This window comes from Panthera leo, chromosome B2, assembly GCF_018350215.1.
Source record: "Panthera leo isolate Ple1 chromosome B2, P.leo_Ple1_pat1.1, whole genome shotgun sequence".
NCBI lineage: Eukaryota > Metazoa > Chordata > Mammalia > Carnivora > Felidae > Panthera > Panthera leo.
In genome coordinates, this window is record NC_056683.1 from 130,390,537 (window position 1) to 130,398,791 (window position 8,255).

At 38.9% G+C, this 8,255-nt stretch overlaps 1 long non-coding RNA gene across 1 annotated transcript; it reads left to right on the plus strand.

The window, feature by feature from the left end:
• Positions 1-2,877: 2,877 nt before the first annotated feature.
• On the plus strand, positions 2,878-5,897 carry LOC122219199. The gene is made up of 2 exons (XR_006202296.1): positions 2,878-2,964; positions 5,597-5,897. It is a non-coding gene; the product is annotated as an uncharacterized LOC122219199 (long non-coding RNA).
• Positions 5,898-8,255: the final 2,358 nt, after the last annotated feature.

An 8,255-nucleotide genomic window follows, 5' to 3' on the forward strand; every position in this document is an offset into this window, starting at 1 on the left:
AAATTGTCATTAGGTGAAGAAGTTATAAATGGATACAGAAAGAATGGTGTCAGTCTGAGTAAAGCTTGATTCTAAGCCATTTTTCAGTATTTTCTAGGTAGGTCCCATGTTTATATAGCTAAATAGCTAGGAAATTATACATAATCAGCTTAAATGGCAATGCCATTAAGATAGTTACATATTCAATATTCCTTTTCGAACTTAAGGCGTTTTTTCATGATTAATGAAAACACCAACTTCCTCAGTCTCATGCTTCTTGAGGGCATAATCCCGTATGTCCCCTTTTACCTCGGATCTGAGACCCTGCCTGATATAAGGATTTGTGTCTAGGTGTCCCTTCGAATATATCTCTGGTTTCTGTGCCTACCATACACTATTGGGAACTGGGGTTATTTTGCCATTATATAAATAACGTCACACTTCGTGTTGGATATTTTCCACTGCACCTCAGTTAATTATCTACTTTTTCCATCACCTGTGCCCCAGGAAGCTGACCAGTATAAAAGTCATCACCCCTAGTTTCTTTCCTCCAGCTTTGTTTGCATTCAGCCAGTAGGAAGGCATGAACAGGAAAGCAAAATGTATAAGGAGGGTAAAGTCCAAGAATTTAATCCATCTGGTCCCTCCCTTCTAGGTTAAGTCCAGTTGGTTTCATCTACCAAAACCCAGAGTTGTTGGCTGGCCTTATCCTGAAGCTTCCTTACAGTCTCTAGGTACCATTAATTGTTGTCTCCCCTTCCCTCTCATTTCCCTTAACCTTGTTAAACTCACATCCATTACCCATTTCAGTGAGTCATCTCTTTTCCTTTAGAGACCTTGACTGATGCATTTTGACAGACATCTGCTGGGCACATAACAGCAAAAGATACAATGCAGTACCAAAGCACAAATTTTTTGTTTTTGCCATTTACCTGATTTTCAGAAAACCAGAGGTGTTTGTATCACAGTGACACAGGGTCTATTTCTAGTCTTTACAAAGCAAAATGAATACCAGAGTAGAAGTATTAAAGCATTCCTTTACAAAAATGAACTACTGGGACCTCATGAAGATAAAAAGCTTCTGCACAGCAAAGGAAACAACCAACAAAACTAAAAGGCACCCAACGGAATGGGAAAAGATATTTGCAAATGACATATCGGACAAAGGGCTAGTATCCAAAATTTATAAAGAACTCACCAAACTCCACACCCAAAAAACAAATAATCCAGTGAAGAAATGGGCAGAAAACATGAATAGACACTTCTCTAAAGAAGACATCCAGATGGCCAACAGGCACATGAAAAGATGCTCAACATCGCTCCTCATCAGGGAAATACAAATCAAAACCACACTCAGATATCACCTCACACCAGTCAGAGTGGCCAAAATGAACAAGTCAGGGGACTATAGATGCTAGAGAGGATGTGGAGAAACGGGAACCCTCTTGCACTGTTGGTGGGAATGCAAATTGGTGCAGCCACTCTGGAAAACAGTGTGGAGGTTCATCAAAAAATTAAAAATAGACCTACCCTATGACTCAGCAGTAGCACTGCTGGGAATTTACCCAAGGGATACAGGAGTACTGATGCATAGAGGCACTTGTACCCCAATGTTTATAGCAGCACTCTCAACAATAGCCAAATTATGGAAAGAGCCTAAATGTCCATCACCTGATGAATGGATAAAGAAATTGTGGTTTATATACACAATGGAGTACTACGTGGCAATGAGAAAGAATGAAATATGGCCCTTTGTAGCAATGTGGATAGAACTGGAGAGTGTGATGCTAAGTGAAATAACCCATACAGAGAAAGACAGATACCATATGTTTTCACTCTTATGTGGATCCTGAGAAACTTAACAGAAACCCATGGGGGAGGGGAAGGAAAAAAAATGAGGTTAGAGTGGGAGAAAGCCAAAGCATAAGAGACTCTTAAAAACTGAGAACAAACTGAGGGTTGATGGGGGATGGGAGGGAGGGGAGGGTGGGTGATAGGTATTGAGGAGGGCACCTTTTGGGATGAGCACTGGGTGTTGTATGGAAACCAATTTGACGATAAATTTCAAAAAAAATAATAAAAATAAAGCATTCCTTTAATTCAATAGAGAAAGAAATCGATGCAAGCCAGAATGCCTTATGTCTATAAAACACTTCATAGCTTATTAAGTGCTGTCACAAATATCATGTCACCACCTTAAAAAAAATAAAGTCTGAGAAATGATGATAAAAGAAAGAGAAAAATTGACTTCATAACTTTGCAGCTTGGGTACAATGTTTTATATCTTTAGAGAACATCTTGTTCTATATCTATGTATGTAGCCATTTCCATGTATATAAAGCTCATGCATATGTAAATCCCCTCAGTAGACATTCAGTAAATGATGGCTCCCTTCTCTAATTCCAAATGCAATATCTAATTTTGCTATAGTGTTGAATGGTATCTAAATAATTGCCTGGATTTTAAAATTTCAAACAAATGTTCTATGCAGGGAGAGCTTGCAATGCAGTTGGGAGGTAAGTAATACACTATTATTTTTCCATTTGTTATTTAAAGCATCACCTCAAAACTTTGTGGCTTAAAAAATAATAACAATTTATAATCTGTGAGTCAGGAGTTTGGAAGTGGCTTAGCTGGACAGTTATGGCTCAGACCCCTCCTGGTTGTTCCTTATCTAAACTATGGCTAGAAAACCCATTTCTCAGGTGGTTCACTCACAGAGCTGGCAAGCTGATCCTAATAAATTGGTTTCTATACATGTGAGCCTCTCCATAGGTTGCTTGAGTATCTTTATGACATGTCTCCTGAGTAAGTGATTCAAGAGAGCAAGCTTGGAGTTGCAATACCTTTTATGACCTAGTCACAAAATATCACTTCTGTCATACAGACCAGCTCTGATTCGATATGGAAGTTGAACACATAAGACTATAGATATTGGGAGTTATCTTGGATACTTGTCACCACATATATCTAGAAAATAAAACAGTAAGTAATGTGACTAGTTAACCAAATGGGGGTTATTGTGACACAGTGCTACAGAAGAGTCAAAAGAGGGAAGATCAATATGGTTTAGAATTGTAGAACAGGTCCAAAGGATAAAGTGCCACAGATTTGGAATGGCAAGATTTGTAAATGTGGAGAGAGAAGGAAACATAAACACGAGCTTTACTGGACAATGTAACAAACCAAGGATAACTGAGTATAATATGCCTGAGTATTCCTAAAGATGAATGGTGGGAAATTAGAGCAAAAATAGGGGCCAAATTAGGAACTGGGATTTAATCATTGCAGGCAATAGAAAAGCATGTAACTGACATAATGAAATTAACACTATAAAATTAAGCTGGTAGTAAAAAATGTATTAGAGTGAGGAAGCCATTGGAATTATTTACATTTGAAGGGATAAAAACCTAAAGTAAGTTATGCTGGCAGTTGGAAGTGACGGAGAGAAAGCTTTGGGTGTCAGGGACATTTTAGAAGGATGGACAAAGATTAGTGTTGATGCTTGAGGGGAACCAATGTTGAACCTATGTCTTCAAACTTGAATAATAGAGAGAATGAGGGTGCTAATGGTGAGAACCAGAGAAGCTAGTTTTGGGGGGCTTGGATCTATACTTAGAATGGGTCTGAGATGGGACACAAAGCAAATTAAAAAGGATATGTTACAACTGTGTTTCCATTTGCAGCATCTGCTATCATCTGTGACTCTCTCCAGCCACACTCCTAACTTTTTAGAAAGGAGTCAGTCCACAAAAAATAATTCTTGTTGTTAATAGCATATTTCACACAGCTGCTGACATTGACCAGTTCTCTCTAATAATCTCACGATTTAAACTCAATAGTCAGATAAAATGGTAGGCTAGCAAACAAGGGGGAGAAATGTGGAATTTGTAAACTATTTTATGGACTACTGAGGTTATGATAACTGTTTACATTTCCTCTGTGAAAACACGTGCTATAAACTCATCATACTAGTAATCACCAATTCTGAAACTGATGCCAAAAGGGCTACTGTAACTTGGCCAGTGTCACTTACTAGTTAGTGACCAGTACTCAGGTCTCATGAGTATAAAAGATCCTTGCTCTTTCTATGATGACAATATACATTTCTTAATAAGTTCAATTTTGAATTGATGTACAAAAAGCACAAACATAACAAGTTTTCCTTGGAACTGCTCCTGCTATAATGACTTGGTTGATTTAAAGATAAAAACAATCATTATCAAAACATATTTACTAAATACCGGCTTATACAAGGAGTTGAGTCATAAATACTCGAAACAGTTCAAATACCACTTGCAGGCAAAATATGATCAGTTTTATAATAGTGGTACAGGTGGTCAGTGTGGTAGAGATCATAAAAGGAAGCCAATTAACTTTGGAAGGGGAAAGAGATGGGATGTGAGAGTGTTCAAAACACATTAGAGCATATAACACTGCAGATGCCAGGCATTTTAAAACATTTCAAAATGAAAATTTCAGTCATAAACAATGGTATAATGAAATCCCCTGTACTGTCACCCAGCTACAAAAATCATGGACCTACAATGCCAAGCATTTTGTATGTTACTTTATATTAACTCAAAGAGGGTACAAACTTTGCTCAAGAATATACAATTCGTAGATAGTTAAGCCGGGGGTTGAATTCATGTCTGTAGGACTTAAACATCCTGGCTTGGCCTGAGACAGTAGAGGTAGAACAAGGAAAGTATACAACCTCCAAAAACACCTTCGCGGATATAGTGTTGGTCTAATAAAAAAATTTATCCTCACCTTGGCAATGCTGGCATACATATATTACTTAGATTATACATAGAACAAACATAATTTTGAATTAGCACATAGTTGCAAAACAAAGTACACATACTACACGCACTTTCCTGACAGGTATCCTTAATAGATAGATACGAAATGTCCTAGGCATCTTACAAAAGCTTGTTGAATCAAATGTAAGTATATCAATGAGGAAAAGAAGAAAAGAGTGGCCAAGTAGAATATGTGGCATGTCAGTTCTGTAGATTAAAACTCAAGTAATTGTTTCCTTTTACTGAATCCCAATAACACTTAGCATTGTTTTTGAACTCTATTTGAGTTTGAGCCCTTAATTACATCATAACCTTTTAAAGTATAGGGTATCATGGTCTGATTTCTATTGTGCCTCTCTCCTGGAGTCCAGAACTGTGCTCAAGACATAATGAAAACTCACAATATATTTGCCGAGGACTCCAACAAGTTGATTGAGGTTTCGATTCTTGTTCACTTCTCATCCACTCCATTGCCTGTGTCAGTAGGGAGAAACATATAACTGCTGTCAGAATTGTCATGTTAAATAAATGAGCATCCTGTTGTACTTGTCATAGTTATAGGATGCAGGGAAATGTGTTTTCACAATAGGCCCTGAGATTTCCTTGTGACTGTTGCTAAGGCAACAGAAGGAAGGCAAGGCATCTGGGGTCCTCCGCCACCTGGCTCCCCTCGGGTGGATTTTTGAGTCCTGCTTTCACTCCACCAGTTGCTTCCCCCTTAGCAGACAGATAGGATTCTACAGTAATTCAAATATGCTGACAAATGCCAGGGTTTGCTTTTTACATCTTCTCATTTTTCCATTTTACTAAAGTTGGTGAAATCAACAGTGACTAAGAAGGAGGAATCACATAAGAACATCATCAGGGATGAACAATTCTCATTTTGAAGATCACTACACCGGAGGCGTTCAATGCCATGATGCTGTTGAAAACAGAAAGTCTGGAGAGAGAGACCTTGGGAGTCAAGGAGAAAATCTTGTGAAGACATAGCCGCCTGGCTGTATCTCAGAGGATGATTCCCAGCCGAGAGCAAAGTGCAAGCCAAAGTATTTTCAAAAGCATTCATGGGGACCATTAAAGGCTTATGACAACTTCATATAATGAGAACTTAAATTTTAGCTATGGAGTTTGAAATTACCGCCATTTTCTATACAGTTAAATCCAACACTTGAAGGCAGGAACAAAGTCTTAGGAGTTGTACTGATAGCAACTTAATAGTAAATAAATCAAAGAGGCCTCAAAGACATGGGGTCCAACATCTGCTCCATGCTAGAATCATCTCTTCAGTATCTCCATCTCCACAGTATTAGCCCCTTTAAGCACTCTGTGATCCTGCAACCATTCTAGAAATATGTTCTTGACATGATGCTGAGGAGCTCCTCATGAAAAGATGTGGTATACACACACACACACACACACACACACACACACACACACACACAAAATGATATTATTTAGCCATGAGAAAGGACAATATCCTGACATGTGACAACACAGATGGACCTTGAGCACATTATACTAAGTGAGATAAGTCAGACATAGAAAGACAAGCACTGTGTGATATCAATCACTTACATGTAGAATCTAAAAAAGTCAAACTTGTAAAAAGAGAATAAAAATAGTGTTTATCAAGGTATGGGGTGGAGAGGGAGAAGATTGATGATGTTTAAGGAAATAAAGTAGTAAATAAGCCATAGAGATCTAATGTGCAGTATAATGAATATAGACAACAATATTGAACTATAATCATCAAACTTGCTAAAGGACTAAAATATAAATATCCCATCCACTAAAAAGAAAGGATAATTATGTAACATGATAGAGGTGTTGAAATTTGCTACAGTGACAATCAAACTACAATATATAAATGTGTCAAATTAACACATTGTACACCTTAAATTTATATGTTATATGCCAAATATATTCCATTTTTAAAAATGGCCTTCCTCGTATGAAACAAAATGTTTGTCCCTGTAACTTCTATCTGTTGGCCATAGTTACAAGACCTTGGGGCCTATTTTCAGATGAAAAACTTCTCACTACTGGACCGACCCACTTATTTTCTTCTCTTGGGTCTATAGCAGGAAAAGCATGGGGTGATGGGTTGTTTAGGCAGCCCTCTATTTCCCTTTCTTGTTGTCCCCTCCTTCCCCACCCTTCTCTGGGTAGCCTTTCCCTTCTCCCTAGAAGTGGATTGAGAAGGAGGGAGGACTGTAAAAGCAGGAATGGTTTGCTTGATGGGTATTGTCATAATATGGCACTGGTGCTGTCTGGGTCCTAAGTCCCATCAGCCCTCCAGCTGAGTCTCTTGGGTCAAAATAACTCCAGGCCAACTCCCTCCACTGTTCAGCTCTGCTGTCCTGAGCAGCCAGCCAGCCAGCCACCATCTTGCCTTTTGCCTTTCAAGATGTAGGACTGGTACCAGTCTCTAGACCTCACAAACCATGGTAAGAATGGTGTGGCAAAGGATGTCAGCACTCAATCTGCTGCTTCTGAAGAAACTTCTCCAAAACCAGTCTGGCCGCTTTGTAATGTCAACCTCCCAAATGTCCCTAGATATTTTTTTCCTTGCCTCTTCCCCCCCTGTATAGTTCCTGCATAGAGGACCAACCATCATATACTCTGAAATACCAAAGGGATACTTAGCACCTCTGTTTTTCCCTCCTCCTACAGACTTTGACGACAACTGAAGCAGAGAAAGTCCTGCTTCAACATCCTAATACACGAATACCACCCTTCACTCTCCTGCTCTTCTCTATACTTTGCTCTGCAAGTTCAATTTGGATGTCAAGTTCCTCTGGACAACACTTTCCTCCCAACCCCTAGTCCATCCCATAATTGTTCCTTGTTGGATCTCCCACCTTTGCAAATACCCTGCCATTGTTCTCAGCCTGTTCTTTTTTCTTTAGTGCCTCATTTTAGAAAGTTCTATGGTGGCTTCCTACATTTCTTCACAATTACTTTTTAAACCATTTTCGAAGTCCTCATTTGGTTCATCTTTTCCCCCTGTGTCCTAGTTTGTCTTCTGTTTCCTATTCCCTCGGCCCGCCCGCTCCACTTAGGCTCTCTCCTTTGTCAAAACTGGGACATGCTCTAACTACATTGTCACTTCAGCCATAATCAGGTGCTCACTCAATCAAATACCTGCAGAGTATTTAGCAATTTTCCAGGCATGCAAGATCAGAAAAATTTAAGGTCTGCCTTCAAGGAGTTTCCTTTTTATTGGTCAGGACAGAACACATCAAAAGAAATAAAGAATATTCACCATGTTAAAATATGTGATCTCACAATGTACAGGTTTTCACTTAGACCCTAGAGTTGGCTTCTGTAAAGCTTAAAGAAATTCGGAAAACTCTCCTGATCTGTGAGGTCTTCCCACATTGTTCACAGAAGGACTGCTTGTTTCAGGGTGACAGTTGTTTATTTATTTTGAGAGAGAGAAAGAGAGCGAGAGAGTGCATGTATGTGAGC